The sequence below is a fragment of the Apium graveolens genome, chromosome 8 (assembly GCF_009905375.1).
Source record: "Apium graveolens cultivar Ventura chromosome 8, ASM990537v1, whole genome shotgun sequence".
Taxonomy (NCBI): domain Eukaryota; kingdom Viridiplantae; phylum Streptophyta; class Magnoliopsida; order Apiales; family Apiaceae; genus Apium; species Apium graveolens.
Window position 1 is genome coordinate 236527762 of NC_133654.1, and position 20121 is coordinate 236547882.

At 33.6% G+C, this 20121-nt stretch overlaps 1 non-coding gene across 1 annotated transcript; it reads left to right on the forward strand.

The window, feature by feature from the left end:
- Positions 1 to 5813: 5813 nt before the first annotated feature.
- Positions 5814 to 5920, forward strand: LOC141682256 (small nucleolar RNA R71). The gene has a single exon (XR_012559658.1). It is a non-coding gene; the product is annotated as a small nucleolar RNA R71 (small nucleolar RNA).
- Positions 5921 to 20121: the final 14201 nt, after the last annotated feature.

Below are 20121 nucleotides of genomic sequence, written 5' to 3' on the forward strand. Positions count from 1 at the left end.
TGGATCTGCTTGAAATCTTGCACAAAGACATGTAGCATACATGATATCAGGTCTACTAGCAGTTAGATAGAGTAGAGAGCCAATCATACCTCTGTAGTCAGTAATATCTACTGATTTACCGGTATCCTTATCCAGTTTTGTTGCAGTGGCCATTGGAGTGGATGCACTTGAACAATCTTGCATTCCAAATTTCTTTAGCAAGTTTCTGGTGTACTTGGTTTGACAAATAAAAGTGCCTTCCTCATTCTGCTTGACTTGAAGGCCCAGAAAATAGCTAGGTTCCCCCATCATACTCATCTGATATCTTGACTGCATTAGTTTGGCAAACTTCTTGCAAAGTTTGTCATTTGTAGATCCAAAAATGATATCATCAACATAAATCTGGACCAGAAGTAAGTCCTTTCCATGGTTGAGGTAGAACAGTGTTTTGTCTATTGTCCCTCTGTTGAATCCACTTTCCAGAAGAAACTGAGCTAAAGTCTCATACCATGCTCTAGGAGCTTGCTTAAGTCCATAAAGTGCTTTATCAAGCCTGTAGACATAATCTGAATGTTTGGTATCTACAAAACCTGGAGGTTGTTCAACATATACCTCTTCCTCCAATTCTCCATTGAGAAAAGCACTTTTCACATCCATTTGAAAGACAGTAAACTTTTTGTGAGCAGCACAAGTCAAAAATATTCTTATGGCTTCTAACCTAGCAACTGGTGCAAATGTTTCATCATAATCAATTCCCTCCTGTTGAGAATATCCTTTTGCAACCAGCCTTGCCTTATTCCTTGTAATTATGCCATCACTGTCAGTTTTGTTTCTGAATACCCACTTTGTACCAACAACAGATCTATTCTTTGGTCTTGGCACGAGGGTCCAGACTTTGTTTCTTTCAAATTCATTCAACTCTTCCTGCATTGCTTGCACCCAATCAGCATCTTGAAGTGCTTCTTCTACTTTCTTTGGCTCAGTCTGAAAGAGAAAAGAATTGTATAGACACTCATTTGAAGTACCTGTTCTAGTTCTGACACCTGCATCAGGATTTCCAATTATCAAATCAGGTGTATGTGATTTTATCCACTTCCTTGCAGATGGAATGTTTTCTCTAGAACTGGATGCTCCCCCATGCTCCATGCTATCTTCATTTTCATTTTCTGATGCTCCCCCTGAAACTATGCTCTCTGAGTTGGATTCTTCAGTATTTAGATTTTCAGCACTATCAGAACTTGGCTTATCAGAACTTGACGAATCAGAACTTGAAGAGCCAGATGCATGTTCTGATATTTCTTGAGATGTGGTAGAATCTTGAGTATGCTCCCCCTGCATAGGTGCATCTTCCTTTAACGTAGTCACCACAGTTTCAATAACATCAGAGTTTAATCCGTCAGAGTTTGTAGTATCAGGACTTAGACTGTCAGGTTTTTCAGTATCAGAATATGAGTCTTCATTTTCAAATCTCAGCTGATCATGGTCAACGAAATCTTTAAGACCAGTGATCTTCTTGTCATCAAAAGAGACATTGATAGATTCCATGACCACTTTTGTTCTCAAATTATAGACTCTGAAGGCTTTTGTGGAAAGTGGATATCCAACAAAGATTCCTTCATCAGCTTTTAGATCAAACTTTGATAGCTGTTTAGGATGAGTCTTGAGAACAAAACACTTGCATCCAAATACATGAAAATATTTCAGATTTGGCTTCTTTTTCTTCACCATCTCATATGGTGTTTTTCCATGCTTGTTAATGAGTGTTGCATTTTGAGTAAAACAAGCAGTCTGCACAGCTTCAACCCAGAAATAGGTTGGAAGCTTTGCTTCTTCAAGCATTGTACGTGCAGCTTCAATGAGAGTTCTATTCTTCCTTTCAACAACTCCATTTTGCTGTGGAGTTCCAGGAGCAGAAAATTCCTGCTTTATTCCATGGCTTTTGCAGAACTCTTCCATTATCAAATTCTTGAACTCAGTGCCATTATCACTCCTTAAAATTTTCACAGAATCTTTGACCATTTTATCCAGCTGTTTGACATGATCAAACAAGATAGATGCAGTTTCACTTTTTGTGTGCAAGAAATACACCCATGTGTATCTGGTGAACTCATCCACTATGACCAACGCATACTTCTTCTTTGCAATAGACATGACATTTACTGGACCAAATAGATCAACATGTATAAGATGATAAGGCTCAAGAATTGATGATTCAGTCTTGCTCTTGAATGAAGATTTTCTTTGTTTGGCTTTCTGACATGAATCACAAAGACCATCAGGAGCAAATACTGTGTTTGGCAATCCTCTCACAAGATCTTTCTTGACCAGTTCATTTATATTGTTGAAATTTAAATGAGACAGTTTCTTATGCCAATTCCAGCTTTCTTCAATTGATGCTCTACTTAACAGACAGATTGCAGAGCCATCATTACTTGTTGAAAGCTTAGCTTCATAAATGTTACCACGTCTATATCCTTTCAGAACAACTTTGCCTTTAGATTTACTCACAATTTCACAGTGTTCTTCAAAGAAATCAACATGATAACCTCTGTCACAGATTTGACTTATACTCAGAAGGTTGTGTTTAAGTCCTGAGACCAGAGCTACTTCTTTAATGATGACATTCCCAAGATTGATATTGCCATATCCCAATGTTTTTCCAATGTTGCCATCTCCATAAGAAACACTTGGGCCAGCTTTCTCTACAAAGTCTGATAGCAGGGCCTTATTTCCAGTCATATGACCTGAACATCCACTGTCCAGAACTAGAATATTTTTCCTGTTTCCCTGCAATCATAAAAACCACTAATTATTAGTTTTAAGGACCCAGACTTGCTTGGATCCTTTGGTCTTATTAAGTTTGTTAACATTTGCAGCGGATTTAGCATCAAAGTTTATGTTAACATTTTTCTTATCAGAATTTACATTATCAGACTTTGAATCAGAATTTATACTAGAAGGAACAATGGAAACTTTCTTCAAAGAAGGTTTTATTTGATAATAATCATAGTACAGACTATGATATTCCTTACAAGTATAAATGGAATGCCATAAACTACCACAATGAAAACAAGGATTTTGTGATTTGTATCTAACTGACTGACTCTTAACTCCTGATTTCGAAGGTAAGGAGTTAATATTCTTATTTTTCCTGCAAAAAGAAGCCAGATGGTTAGAACTTCCACAGTTATGACATGTTTTCCTAGGTGCATCAGGAACAGGTTTATAATCATTGCTTTTATTCACACCTTCCTTTCCATTCCTATTTTTCCTAGGTGATTTTACCTTGTTTGTATTCTTGACTTCTTTCCGCTTATGCTTAAGCTGCTTCTTTGTCATTAAGCCTATGTTTACTTCAGCTGTCTTTTCCTGTTTTAGTTTGTCAGAAGTTAATTCCTCTTTAACTTCTGATTTCTCATTATCAGACTTTACAGTTACAAACTTAACAGGTTTTAACTTTGGCTTTTGCTTATAAACAGGCTTAATTTCTTCAGTTCCTTTATCATTCTTATTTTCTCCATAACCTAAGCCCTCTTTCCAATTTTCACTACTTAGCAAATTTTGAGTTGTTTTGCCAGAGTTAGTCCAAGTCCTGATTATCTCTCTTTCCTTTTCTAACTCAGTTTTTAGAGATTCATTTATTTTTAGCACTTCATCCCTAACATAAAAAGCATCATCTCTATCCTTCTGAGTTTGATGGAATATGACTAACTCTTTTTCTAAGAAATCATTTCTTTTCTTATATGCAAGATTTTCAGAAGTTAATCTTTTACATGTTAAAGTTTGATCTCTATAGCTAACAAACATGGTTTTAAGATATCTTCTCAACTCATTAATATCATCAGTATGAAAAGCATAAGTAGTCTGAGGTACCTTTGTTTCAGCAGCTTCAGAACTGCTCTCAGCACTTTCTTTATCAGCATTTGCCATTAATGCATAGTTCTCCTCACTTTCAGAGTCTGAGGTGTCTGTCCAGCTTTTCTGCTTTGTGACAAGAGCCTTGCCTTTGTCACCCTTTACCTTCTTGCAGTCAGGAGATTTGTGGCCTTTCTCACCACAGTTATAGCATTTAACATTGGTGTAATCTCCTCTGTCAGACTTTCTTCCTCTTTCTTCAGATCTTCTGAAATTCTTCTTATCAGAACTTATGCTTTTCCTGGGAAACTTCTTTCCCTTCCTGAACTTCCTGTATGCAATCTTTGTGATTCCTTTCACCATAAGAGTACACAGTTTCATCATCTCCTCATCAGCATCAGTCTCAGGCAAGCTTTCAGAATCTGAGTCATCATCACTCTCAGAACTTGATGACTCAGTATCAGACTTTATGAAAAGAGCTTTACCCTTGTCTTTCTTTGAGGAAGCTGCTTTGGGGAATTCTTCTTCAGCCTTAAGAGCAACTGTCCTTGACTTTCCTCCTTTCCTCTTGCTTCTTTGTTCCATCTCCAGCTCGTGTGTCTTGAGCATTCCATAGATTTCGTCAAGAGTTGTTTCATCAAGATTGTAGTTGTCTCTTATTGTCGTTGCCTTCAAATCCCAGCATTCAGGAAGAGCTAACAGGAACTTAAGGTTTGAATCTTCAAGATCATACTCTTTATCAACCAATGACAAATCATTCAAAAGTTTGACAAATCTATCATATAAATCATTCAATGACTCATTAGTCTTTGAGTCAAAGTGTTCATACTCTTGAGTGAGTATTGTCTTCCTGTTCTTCTTAATTGTGTCAGTTCCCTGACATCTTGTTTCCAGAGCATCCCATATCTCCTTAGCAGTCTTGCAGTTGATTACCCTGTTTGACATTACATTATCAATGGCACTATGCAGTAAGTGTCGTACCTTAGCATCCTTAGCAATTGATGCAATGTCCTCAGCAGTATAATCAATCTTCTCCTTTGGTACGGTCGTTGCTGCTTCACCTGCAACTGCAACAGCGAGTTTGGTTGGTTTGTGAGGACCTTCCTTGATTCTATCCAGGTATTCTGGATCTGTTGCTTCCAGGAACATGGTCATCCTTACCTTCCATATGGGATATTCAGATGTTCTCAGTATGGGGACTCTGATGGTCTCATACCGACTCTGAATTTGTGTCTTTGGTGGTTCCTCAGTTGTGGTAGGCTTAGTTGGAGTTTCTGTGTCCGACATGATTGTGTTTGGATCTTTAACTGTATGTAAGTTAACAGATAAGCTCTGATACCAATTGTTAGGTCACACACACACTGTAGAGGGGTGAATACAGTGTATAGTACACTTAAATCGAACTTAAAGAACTTGAGTAACAGAAAACAAACTTTATTGAAACAATAAACTTTGTTACAATATGGAACTGTTACCTCTCAGTGATGAACAAATATCACGAGAGCTGCTAGGGTTATATAGAATAATAACTTCGATAATGATAACACTTATAGTGTAAACCCTATGCATGTGTTTATATACTACACAGTTACAAGATAATCGCTAATTGATATGGAATATAATTCTGCTTCCTAAAATATATCAATCAGATATCTTCTATTCCAAGTATTCCATTCTTCACGGAATTCCTTCTTCATGCATAACTCTTCTTATGTTTTATCTCTATCTTCTTTCCTTTAATCAGCTACTGTCCTTATCTGATTGTCCTTCAGCACTTAAGTTCTGATATCTATCTTCTGATGATTATCTCCTGATAATATAAGTACTGATATCCTTAAGTCCTGACTTCCAGTATAAGTACTGATCAATAGTTAAGTACTGATCTATCCTGTTCACACAAGATCTGAAAGCTAAACATAAAACATATTAGCCATGACATTATCAAATATATCTAACACTTTATAATCATCCAATTAGGCATGTCATGGTGTGGGCACTTCCTTAGCATCTCCTTATATTGATCCCAAGCCTCACACAGAGATTCTCCAGTTTGCTGAGCAAACTGAGTAAGAGCATTCCTGATTGCAGCAGTCTTCGCCATCAGAAAGAATTTAGTGAGAAACTTTTGAGCAAGATCCTCCCATATGGTGATAGACCCCAGTGGTAGAGAATGTACCATCACTTTGCTTTATCCCTCAGAGAGAATGGGAAGAGTCGCAGCTTGATAGCATCATTAGTCACCCCATTAAACTTGAAAGTGTCGCAGATCTCGATGAAATCCCTGATGTGCATGTTGGGGTCTTCTTAAGGAGAACCCCCAAACTGAACTGAGTTCTGTATCATCAGAATCGTGCTCGACTTGATCTCAAAAGTGTTAGCCGAGATGGCTGGTCTGATGATGCTCGACTAAATATCATCGATCTTAGGCTGAGAGTAGTCCATCAGAGCCTTAGGATTTTCTTCTTGATCTCCCATCACTACTACAACTTCTTCCTCGGCTTGATCTAGAGTTCTCTTACGAGCCCGTGAATGCGTATGCATACACGCTCGCTAGAGTACCTGAAACACGACAAAGAAAAAGAGTAGGTAAGTAACAATATCTGAGTCAATAAACTTTAATGATCACTAATGACAAATACATAAACTAAAGTTAACACTGCAGTCCCCGGCAGCGGCGCCAAAAACTTATTAGTCGTTAAACACGCGTTAAAATTCACGCAAGTATACACATTCGCAAGTAATATAGAATTATTTCTAGTTCATTCCCACAGGGACTGTATTAGGCAAACTTTGTGATTTATGCACCTATGCAACAATGATACGACTATTATTCAATGCTAAGATGAATAACAAATTGAGTTTTGATTATACTATGATTAACTAATGAGAATTATACTAGAGAACATTAACTAAAGAGAGTAAAGAGAGTTGAATAATATATAACACAAACATGGGATTCTAACTTCAGTAAGTACTTTATTCAATAGCCTTTTCATTCTTAACCTTAGCATATAACGGTGATGACACTAATCAGATAACATGAAACTGATAAACGCCAACTTTCATTGTAGGAATACCATATTACCAGACATCCACAAAAGAAATAGAAGCTGAATAGACACCAATTATATTGAAACCCTATATGTCTATAGAGTTTGACAACGTAATGGTTTAATGCACAAGTTATCTATCATGATTACATAGGGCAAGTAAGATGGTTATAATTACCTACGAATCGTGCATAACAATAACACATGAACCTATGCTAGCATGGCAAGTTCTAAATCCTTAAATTCACTTTCGCTTCATTAAGAATTAACAAACTATCTTATAAGTTCACGACGCTCATAAGAAGAATAAGCGCAACCAATACTAGGTTATCATACAATCACCACACACTAAGGTATCGAAATAAATTAACTAAAGAAATCCATAAATAAATCCGCTAGAACCCCACGATAACGATTAGCCCATAATCGGACTCATCATCAACGTGTGTTCCGATGAAAGCTTGGTATAATAAGCGTAGTCTTTATACTTAATAAATAATAAAACTTTTAGGCACAAAGCATGCGCTAAATAATTCACGCAAGTATATGCGTTCGTAAGTAATATAGAATGATTTCTAGTTCGTTCCCACAGAGACTCTGATTAATTATATCTAATTAACACTTACTCACCAATGTATGATTATTCTTCAATGTCAAGACAATAATAATTAAGATTGGTTAACTAATAATTACTATGAGAATTAAACACTTAAATTAACAATATTAAACATACATGAGATCCTGACTTCATTACTACTTCATTCAATAGTTATTGTTATTACCCTTAGCATGTAATGGTGATGATATTAATCGAACAAGATGAAACTGATAAACGCCAACTTTCGTTGTACGAATACCATTCTACCAAGCATCCAAAATTAAGATAGAAGTTAAATAGGCATCAGTTATGTTGAGACCCTATATGTCTACAGAATTTGGCAATATAACGATTTAAGCGCAAGTTATTCATGATGATTACACAGGGCAAGTAAAACGGTTAGAGTTACCCACTAATCAGGCATACAATATATGAACCTATGCTAGCATGGCAAGTTCTAAATCTCAAGATTCACTGTCGCTTCACAAGAGATTAACAGGCTATCTTACATGTTCGTGACACACATAAGACGAATAAGCACAACCTATACTAGATATCATACAATCACCATATACCAAGGTATTAAACAATTAACTAAAGAACTCCATAGTAAATCCGCTAGGATCCTGTTAGATATATTTGAGATATCATGTCTAATATGTTTCATGTTTAGTTTTCAGATCTTAACAATTAGGAAATATCAATACTTACTAGAATCAGTACTTACTGGAAGTCAGAACTTAAGGATATAAGAACTTAGTTATCAGAAGATAAATATCAGAAGATAGATATTAGAACTTAAGTACGGGAGGACTTACAGTTAAGGAAGGAAGCTGATTTATTGGAAAGAAGATCGAGACTAAAACAAAAGAAGATATGCATGGAAAGAGTTAGAAGATAAGAAGACTTGTATAAGATATCTGATTGATATATTTTAGAAAACAGAATTATATTCCATATCAATTAGAAATTATCTTGTAACTGTGTACTATATAAACACAGACATAGGTTTACACTATATGTGTTATCATTATCGAGAAGATCATACATTGTAACCTAGCAGCTCTCGTGATATTTGTTCATCACTGAGAGAGAACAGTTCCATTGTAACGTAGTTTATTATATTGAATATATCTATTTACTGTTACTTGTGTTCGAAATCGATTTGATTGTATTAAACACTGTATTCAACCCCCTTCTACAGTGTTTTGTGACCTAACAATTGGTATCAGAGCTTATCTGTTAACACACATACAGAAAAAATCCAAACAATAATTGTAATATCCCATATTTTTAGATATTATTATTATAATTATTTGGAATTATTTATGTGATTTTATGTGAATTTTAGTGAATTATATGATAAGTGGAATTGATGTTTGGGTGTTTATATGTGATATTATTTGAGTATTTCAATTTTTATGTGCTCAAAATAAAATATGGGATGAGTCTGTGTGTTACTTTATTGTTAATTTTGGGTAATTGTGGATACGAACCTTATTTGTATAATTAATTATTGAACGACATTATTTTGTTCTTAAAATGATTTTATTGATTATTTATTCTCATAAATGCTAAAATTATTTCTAAAATTATTTGTATTGTTTTATAATTTTATTTATTCGTTTTAGGAATTTATAAAATTTAGAAATCAATATTTTATTGATTATTTATCTTTAAATGATTGCCTGATTTCATCTAATTATAAAATCAGTATTAAATTCAGAAATGCTTCAAAAATCAAGAAAATTTTATTTTATTAACTTTTAAATATTTCGAGCATTTTAAATTTTTTCCGTCAATTTTCTGGCTTTTATTCACCCACACATTTATTCGTTTAATCGATAAATGCGGGTACGTTTCGCATCATTAAAAATGCTTTAAAGAATTATGAAGATTTTATTTATTTAATTTTAAATTACTTCGACAAATTTAAAAGTTATTTTGGGTAAATTTCGGAGTTATGATACTTGTAATTACCTTTCAGATATTCCAAAATTTAAGTATCGTGTTATTTTTTGGTTCAATAAGTAATAAAAAAGAAACAAAAAGGGGGGGAGATTATTCAATCGGGTATAACCCGTTTCTCTTCTCCTTTGTTCGTTGTCTCCCTACCCTTCTCTCTCAATCGATTCATGTCTCTCTCTTTCGATTCCCTCTCTGTCTCTCTCGATTTTCTTCTTTTCTCCTCTTTTCTTCCCTTCCTCCGCCCTGCTTTCGGTTTCTGGTGAGTTCGCCGTCACCCCTCTTTCTTTTTCCGGCGAAATCGCCGCTCTCCCTCCTGTTTATTTTCCGGTCGCTGCATGTATACATATATACTTGCTGTATGTATATGTTCTTGTGCGTGTGTGTGTATCAGTTTGTGTGTGTGTATACTGCTGTGTTTTGTTGCCCCTGTTTTCCAGTTCTGTATTTTTCCGGCCCCTGTATTCCAGTTGTGCTGCGGTGGTTGGCGCGTTGTTGTTACGCGCGTGTTATTATTTTTCCCGAATTGAAATTGTTTTTAATTTTTTTAATTTGTTTCTCTGCAGGAATATTTTGAGTAATATGCGTGAAATAAAATATTATTTGGTTTAGGTTGATTTTTGCTTGTTAATTATAGTTATGAACTTGCTAATTGATTTTGTGTAGTTTCGAGTTGTGTAAGTCAATACTTGGTTGAATTTCGCTTATATATTCTTAGGCGGATTGAATGTCTAAATGACAACTACTATTCTTGATTTTATAAAATCTGAAATTTCAGTTGGTACGGATGATTTCCGGGTTTTTAAGATTTATAACAAAGGTGTAGTAGTGTATAACTTGAGTTTTGGTTCGTTAAGTGATTATGGCTTGACCCGGTTAATATATGTTTAAGTTATAATAGTTTATGGTGGTTTTAAATTTCAGTCTTGGTATTTTGAGTTGTTCTACAAAATTTTCAGATTTATACATAGTTATTTGAAGGATTATTAGTGAGTTATATGCATGATATGTTGTGAATTGTGTTGTCAAATCCGTTTAGAAATAAGCTGAGTTCTTGTTAAATTCGTAGCTTTTAACTAGTTCATCGTATGATAATGATTTTGCACTCTCTGGAAAGATAATGGAATTATCTACAATTTTCATTCTTTGTGTTTTTCCAAATTCAGCCTGCAATTATGATAAAATCTGCCATTTGTAAACTCTGTCCTGTTATTTCAGTTTGATACATCCTGACTTCAAAAATTCGTAGTAAATTCATTATTTTAGCTATGACTTTGAAATATACCAATTTTAAAAGCTTAATTCAGGATCTACAATTGTTACTTATAGTTCATTAATCAATTCTATGATTTAAGAGTCTCAAATACTAAGTTACTTGCTAAAACAGGGCTGAATCTGCTTATGCAGCTGTGTATTTTAAAGTTTCTGAATTCGTTACTTGGTCATTTTTAGCGAGCCTTACCATTTTGGAAAGGTCGCTAAATATCCTACAACTTTTATGTTTTAACCTTTTCTGTTTAAGTTCATCTAGGTGTTGTAAAATGTCATTCTTCCGAGGATGGTTAACTTAAATTTTAGGTTCGGTAGCTATTTTGTATGTTATAACTCGACATATGGTTTCGTGCTAATATATGTGATTGATAGTCATTGTTTAATAGATTAAATATATGAACCTATAATATAGAAGTGTTGGTTAGTGATTTGATATGTGCTTCTAGTTTATTAAATTATAGATTTAAGTTAGCATACTTGATGACATACTTGACTTGTGCACATGTACATTGACTTGTTATTTGTATATGTGATAGCAACGAGGTGTCTTATGAAAATACATGTTAGTATATGCCTATTTGAGATTGAGTTTAGTTGCTAATTATTAGAGTGTGATTTGAATATGTGTATAGTTACTAGTCTATGTGATATATGTGTAAGGTGATTTATTTAAGTGTTTACTCAAGTTGAATTGGTGATGACTAAATTATATAACTGTAAGTTCAAATATTATAAATTATTCAGTATACTTAATTGTTTAGGTGCCGCAAGTCTGGGCGGGTAATTTTCCTTAAATGTTTAGGTGCCGCAAGTCTGGGCGGGTACTTTTCTTACTTGTTTACTTTTATGTTGCTGCAAGTTGAGGCAACTTTATTTTGTTTGTTTATAAGATTAAATTGTGGAATTGAAAAACAGGCGGATAGTCCTAATTATGAATACTTCATGCCAAAATTTTCTAAAATTCCTCTGTATCTAAATCTATTTGACTTATTTGATTTCAATGATTTGAAAGCATGTTATGATTGTTAGTCGTAACACGTATATGATATGTTTGGGTAAGAACATTGAAATGACTTGTGGGTTGTATTTGTGGTGTGGTTATTCAGGGTATTGTCCATATTACAAATAGGTCATGCCGAATTTTTCGTAGAAATATTATCATAAGTTGCGCGTTCTCGTGTTAAATAATATTCTGAGTTGGTAGTAAGTTTTAAACTATAATATGTGCGACTTTTTATATGATATATATATACATATATATCGCGAAAGGGTAGAAATAAGATAATCGTTTCAGAAGAATACTAAAGTAGTATCTTTTTACTTATGATAGGATCGGGCATTAAGGGCGTGAGACCAAACAAAGGCAAGAGAAAGGGAGAGTTGCATAGTATTTCGGTAGATACGGATTGTTCGAGACGGATAGAACCAGACGTTGGGGATCAAAACTGAAGTTTGATAAGATTTCGTATCAGACCGCAGTAACCGCATTAGCGGCATATCAAAGAATTAAGAATAAGAAATGGTGACGTCTTGAGAAAACATCATGAGATATTTGTGTTTTTGCGAGTGTGACTAACTGCTAAAAACCCAAAGGCAAGTATTCCTAACCTTTCTCCTTAAATACTGCAAATATTTATTTGTTCCTATTCTAAGTTCAGAATAGTTAAACTGTTTTATATTTCACTGCAATTACTCTTATTTATGCAAGTTCCTTTCACTATTATTCCTTTATCATCGATTGCTCTCTTGAGCAAGTACCCAAAGTGATTTGACATCAAAATACTCCACGGACTGGATGGTTACTATATATATATAAGGACCAGTGATGAGCTGGATCCTATGGGCCGGAGATGAACCGGACCCTTTAGGCCATAGTTGCCTGAGTACTCCTTATGTTGGTTGGGTCTATGCAGTTGGGTATAGATCCGCACTATATTCTGACTGATCAGCAGATTATAGTGCATATGTTGGTTTCTAGTATCCAGTCTAATTTATTGTTGATCGCCATTGACGGCATTCCTTCTTGAAAAGAAATTATGATTATGAATTAATTTCTTAGCACTCAGTTTCGGGAAAATTACAGTGTTTATAAATGAATTCGAAGTTCAGATTGTTGCTGCAACATTTGTTGCTCAGTGATAATTAGAATCTTGAATGAATTGGGATCTTCTTAATTATTTACCCGTCCTTATCAGGCTGGTTTAGCAGGCTAAGTCTATGGAAACTTAGTCGATAATGATGGATACTGAATAGTTAGGAATTTCTTGAACATTGATAAGTATTAATTTCCAGAGTTCGGTTTTGAATAAAGTTTATGATTCAATATATATTCATTATTTCATGTTATTGTGGTTTACGATATTTCCGTAAACACTATTTTTACGAGTTTTATTCTCGTCAAGATTCAAAGTATTGCTGAAGCATGTCGCTCAAGAATATCAAAATGCTTTTGAATACAATTAAGGAATCAATTCTGGGGTTCCTCAACTAAAATTTTATGATTTAGCAACTATAATTTTAAAAATGTTCTGCTCTAATGCAGATGTCGGTTTTATATCAAACGACCCTATATTTACTATAATGATCTTGCTGAGCATTTCTTCCGCTCATACTTGCCTGTTTTTAAATTTAACCTCCAGTGAGGATTAGCTTGCGCTGTTTAGCTGCGTAATTCGAGGAAGCAAAGAAGAAGCTTTTGGAAGGTGGTTGATCCAGGGTTTGCGGGCTAGTGTAAGTTTTATTGTGTAAAGTTGTTTATATTATATTATATTATAATTGTGTATTGTATTTGGGCCTAGTATACTTCTTTTCGAAGTTATACTAGTGGGTTAAGTTTTAAGGTTGAGAATTATTGAAAAGAGTTTTAAAAGAAAGTGAAAAATTTATTGTTGGAATTTGGAATTCTTGTTTCTAGAACTGTAACCTTAAAAGATCTTGGATTAGTTGGGGTCATTTATGTCAAATATCTTCCGCTAGCAATTATTTATCGATTAAATAGGTAGTTTTGGTTTGAGGTTTCTTCGTGACGACCAAATCCTCTGACCCCGGATTTGGGGGCGTTACAGGTTGGTATTATCCCATATTTTTAGATATTATTATTATAATTATTTGGAATTATTTATGTGATTTTATGTGAATTTTAGTGAATTATATGATAAGTGGAATTGATGTTTGGGTGTTTATATGTGATATTATTTGAGTATTTCAATTTTTATGTGCTCAAAATAAAATATGGGATGAGTCTGTGTGTTACTTTATTGTTAATTTTGGGTAATTGTGGATACGAACCTTATTTGTATAATTAATTATTGAACGACATTATTTTGTTCTTAAAATGATTTTATTGATTATTTATTCTCATAAATGCTAAAATTATTTCTAAAATTATTTGTATTGTTTTATAATTTTATTTATTCGTTTTAGGAATTTATAAAATTTAGAAATCAATATTTTATTGATTATTTATCTTTAAATGATTGCCTGATTTCATCTAATTATAAAATCAGTATTAAATTCAGAAATGCTTCAAAAATCAAGAAAATTTTATTTTATTAACTTTTAAATATTTCGAGCATTTTAAATTTTTTCCGTCAATTTTCTGGCTTTTATTCACCCACACATTTATTCGTTTAATCGATAAATGCGGGTACGTTTCGCATCATTAAAAATGCTTTAAAGAATTATGAAGATTTTATTTATTTAATTTTTAATTACTTCGACAAATTTAAAAGTTATTTTGGGTAAATTTCGGAGTTATGATACTTGTAATTACCTTTCAGATATTCCAAAATTTAAGTATCGTGTTATTTGTTGGTTCAATAAGTAATAAAAAAGAAACAAAAAGGGGGGGAGATTATTCAATCAGGTATAACCCGTTTCTCTTCTCCTTTGTTCGTTGTCTCCCTACCCTTCTCTCTCAATCGATTCATGTCTCTCTCTGTCGATTCCCTCTCTGTCTCTCTCGATTTTCTTCTTTTCTCCTCTTTTCTTCCCTTCCTCCGCCCTGCTTTCGGTTTCTGGTGAGTTCGCCGTCACCCCTCTTTCTTTTTCCGGCGAAATCGCCGCTCTCCCTCCTGTTTATTTTCCGGTCGCTTCATGTATACATATATACTTGTTGTATGTATATATTCTTGTGCGTGTGTGTGTATCAGTTTGTGTGTGTGTGTATACTGCTGTGTTTTGTTGCCCCTGTTTTCCAGTTCTGTATTTTTCCGGCCCCTGTATTCCAGTTGTGCTGCGGTGGTTGGCGCGTTGTTGTTACGCGCGTGTTATTGTTTTTCCCGAATTGAAATTGTTTTTAATTTTTTTAATTTGTTTCTCTGCAGGAATATTTTGAGTAATATGCGTGAAATAAAATATTATTTGGTTTAGGTTGATTTTTGCTTGTTAATTATAGTTATGAACTTGCTAATTGATTTTGTGTAGTTTCGAGTTGTGTAAGTCAATACTTGGTTGAATTTCGCTTATATATTCTTAGGCGGATTGAATGTCTAAATGACAACTACTATTCTTGATTTTATAAAATCTGAAATTTCAGGTGGTACGGATGATTTCCGGGTTTTTAAGATTTATAACAAAGGTGTAGTAGTGTATAACTTGAGTTTTGGTTCGTTAAGTGATTATGGCTTGACCCGGTTAATATATGTTTAAGTTATAATAGTTTATGGTGGTTTTAAATTTCAGTCTTGGTATTTTGAGTTGTTCTACAAAATTTTCAGATTTATACATAGTTATTTGAAGGATTATTAGTGAGTTATATGCATGATATGTTGTGAATTGTGTTGTCAAATCCGTTTAGAAATAAGCTGAGTTCTTGTTAAATTCGTAGCTTTTAACTAGTTCATCGTATGATAATGATTTTGCACTCTCTGGAAAGATAATGGAATTATTTACAATTTTCATTCTTTGTGTTTTTCCAAATTCAGCCTGCAATTATGATAAAATCTGCCATTTGTAAAATCTGTCCTGTTATTTCAGTTTGATACATCCTGACTTCAAAAATTCGTAGTAAATTCATTATTTTAGCTATGACTTTGAAATATACCAATTTTAAAAGCTTAATTCAGGATCTACAATTGTTACTTATAGTTCATTAATCAATTCTATGATTTAAGAGTCTCAAATACTAAGTTACTTGCGAAAACAGGGCTGAATCTGCTTATGCAGCTGTGTATTTTAAAGTTTCTGAATTCGTTACTTGGTCATTTTTAGCGAGCCTTACCATTTTGGAAAGGTCGCTAAATATCCTACAACTTTTATGTTTTAAACGTTTCTGTTTAAGTTCATCTAGGTGTTGTAAAATGTCATTCTTCCGAGGCTGGTTAACTTAAATTTTAGGTTCGGTAGCTATTTTGTATGTTATAACTCGACATATGGTTTCGTGCTAATATATGTGATTGATAGTCATTGTTTAATAGATTAAATATATGAACCTATAATATAGAAGTGTTGGTTAGTGATTTGATATGTGCTTCTAGTTTATTAAATTATAGATTTAAGTTAGCATACTTGATGACATACTTGACTTGTGCACATGTACATTGACTTGTTATTTGTATATGTGATAGCAACGAGGTGTCTTATGAAAATACATGTTAGTATATGCCTATTTGAGATTGAGTTTAGTTGCTAATTATTAGAGTGTGATTTGAATATGTGTATAGTTACTAGTCTATGTGATATATGTGTAAGGTGATTTATTTAAGTGTTTACTCAAGTTGAATTGGTGATGACTAAATTATATAACTGTAAGTTCAAATATTATAAATTATTCAGTATACTTAATTGTTTAGGTGCCGCAAGTCTGGGCGGGTAATTTTCCTTAAATGTTTAGGTGCCGCAAGTCTGGGCGGGTACTTTTCTTACTTGTTTACTTTTATGTTGCTGCAAGTTGAGGCAACTTTATTTTGTTTGTTTATAAGATTAAATTGTGGAATTGAAAAACAGGCGGATAGTCCTAATTACGAATACTTCATGCCAAAATTTTCTAAAATTCCTCTGTATCTAAATCTATTTGACTTATTTGATTTCAATGATTTGAAAGCATGTTATGATTGTTAGTCGTAACACGTATATGATATGTTTGGGTAAGAACATTGAAATGACTTGTGGGTTGTATTTGTGGTGTGGTTATTCTGGGTATTGTCCATATTACAAATAGGTCATGCCGAATTTTTCGTAGAAATATTATCATAAGTTGCGCGTTCTCGTGTTAAATAATATTCTGAGTTGGTAGTAAGTTTTAAACTATAATATGTGCGACTTTTTATATGATATATATATACATATATATCGCGAAAGAGTAGAAATAAGATAATCGTTTCAGAAGAATACTAAAGTAGTATCTTTTTACTTATGATAGGATCGGGCATTAAGGGCGTGAGACCAAACAAAGGCAAGAGAAAGGGAGAGTTGCATAGTATTTCGGTAGATACGGATTGTTCGAGACGGATAGAACCAGACGTTGGGGATCAAAACTGAAGTTTGATAAGATTTCGTATCAGACCGCAGTAACCGCATTAGCGGCATATCAAAGAATTAAGAATAAGAAATGGTGACGTCTTGAGAAAACATCATGAGATATTTGTGTTTTTGCGAGTGTGACTAACTGCTAAAAACCCAAAGGCAAGTATTCCTAACCTTTCTCCTTAAATACTGCAAATATTTATTTGTTCCTATTCTAAGTTCAGAATAGTTAAACTGTTTTATATTTCGCTGCAATTACTCTTATTTATGCAAGTTCCTTTCACTATTATTCCTTTATCATCGATTGCTCTCTTGAGCAAGTACCCAAAGTGATTTGACATCAAAATACTCCACGGACTGGATGGTTACTATATATATATATATATACATATAAGGACCAGTGATGAGCTGGATCCTATGGGCCGGAGATGAACCGGACCCTTTAGGCCATAGTTGCCTGAGTACTCCTTATGTTGGTTGGGTCTATGCAGTTGGGTATAGATCCGCACTATATTCTGACTGATCAGCAGATTATAGTGCATATGTTGGTTTCTAGTATCCAGTCTAATTTATTGTTGATCGCCATTGACGGCATTCCTTCTTGAAAAGAAATTATGATTATGAATTAATTTCTTAGCACTCAGTTTCGGGAAAATTACAGTGTTTATAAATGAATTCGAAGTTCAGATTGTTGCTGCAGCATTTGTTGCTCAGTGATAATTAGAATCTTGAATGAATTGGGATCTTCTTAATTATTTACCCGTCCTTATCAGGCTGGTTTAGCAGGCTAAGTCTATGGAAACTTAGTCGATAATGATGGATACTGAATAGTTAGGAATTTCTTGAACATTGATAAGTATTAATTTCCAGAGTTCGGTTTTGAATAAAGTTTATGATTCAATATATATTCATTGTTTCATGTTATTGTGGTTTACGATATTTCCGTAAACACTATTTTTACGAGTTTTATTCTCGTCAAGATTCAAAGTATTGCTGAAGCATGTCGCTCAAGAATATCAAAATGCTTTTGAATACAATTAAGGAATCAATTCTGGGGTTCCTCAACTAAAATTTTATGATTTAGCAACTATAATTTTAAAAATGTTCTGCTCTAATGCAGATGTCGGTTTTATATCAAACGACCCTATATTTACTATAATGATCTTGCTGAGCATTTCTTCCGCTCATACTTGCCTGTTTTTAAATTTAACCTCCAGTGAGGATTAGCTTGCGCTGTTTAGCTGCGTAATTCGAGGAAGCAAAGAAGAAGCTTTTGGAAGGTGGTTGATCCAGGGTTTGCGGGCTAGTGTAAGTTTTATTGTGTAAAGTTGTTTATATTATATTATATTATAATTGTGTATTGTATTTGGGCCTAGTATACTTCTTTTCGAAGTTATACTAGTGGGTTAAGTTTTAAGGTTGAGAATTATTGAAAAGAGTTTTAAAAGAAAGTGAAAAATTTATTGTTGGAATTTGGAATTCTTGTTTCTAGAACTGTAACCTTAAAAGATCTTGGATTAGTTGGGGTCATTTATGTCAAATATCTTCCGCTAGCATTTATTTATCGATTAAATAGGTAGTTTTGGTTTGAGGTTTCTTCGTGACGACCAAATCCTCTGACCCCGGATTTGGGGGCGTTACAATAATGTCTGAAGAAGCTGAAAATCCAACCAAGCCCACCAAAATTGAAGAAACTAAAAACACTCAAATCCACAGTCGATATGAGACTATTAGGGTTCCCATACTGAGACCTTCTGAGTATCCCATATCACTACTAGAAATATGGGATCAGACATCGGTTCAGAACCGATGTTAAAAAAAACTGAACCGATGTCTTCGCGTATGATGTTAAATGTCATCAGCCTTTGACATCGGTTCACAGCCGATGTCTATTACAGTGCTATACATCGGTTTTAAGAATAATTCTGATGTCTTTGCAACAAATTTCAGCTTATATTACAGTATTTCTAGGTGAATATGAGTATATTATGGGGTAATTATCCATTAAAACATGAAACCTACAAGCTCTAAAAGACATTTTTTAAAAAATCTTTCAAAGAAACCGATGTGAAAGTCTAGATCAGACATCGGTTATGTTGTCTGACCGTGTGAAATGCTCCATCAGACATCGGGTACTTTTATCAACCGATGTAAAATACTGGATTAGACATCGGTTTCGTTCATTTGGTGATGTTAAATCCTTTTGTTTAACATCAGTGTTTTTTTCTAACCGATGTTTAATCTTTAATATTGTAAAATTTAAGACATCAGCTATTGAAAATTCGATGTTATTTGGCTTCAAATACATTGATTTTTTTACAGAACCGATGTCAAATGACTATTTGACATTGGTTTTTATAGTTCTTTTTCTTTTAATATTGTTTCACCTGATGTCTTTTGTTCATTTTTACACCGGTTTTAAATTACCATTCTGATGTTAATGTACTGTAAATTGCATATGCCATCCTGGTTCTATTAATAGCCCAGGGAACCAATTGCATTTTGAACCAGAAAAATACCAACAATATGCAATACATCCAACCAAATTTGTAAAAACATAGAGGTATACATTGATACCAAATTTACTAACATTCAGTTGTAATATCCCGTAATTTTTAAAAATAGAATAATAGAATAATATAATAAAAATAATTAAAATTAGACACGGACTATGATTTAAAATTGAATTAGACTAATGGGCCTAAGATTTGGATCAGATTCTAATATGGATAACTTGTAGGTTAAGATATAGGGTTTTGTATCGTTATAAATACATCCTAATCGTTTTCCTCATTTTTAAACATCAAAATTCGTAGGGGCTTTTCTTCAAAAATCAGTAGTCTTGTAAAATTCGTAGAAAATTCATCGTAACTCAGAATTCAGTGATTCTGGACTTTTTGGAGAGGTCTTTTCGTTATCTTCAGCTTTCGTGTTTCG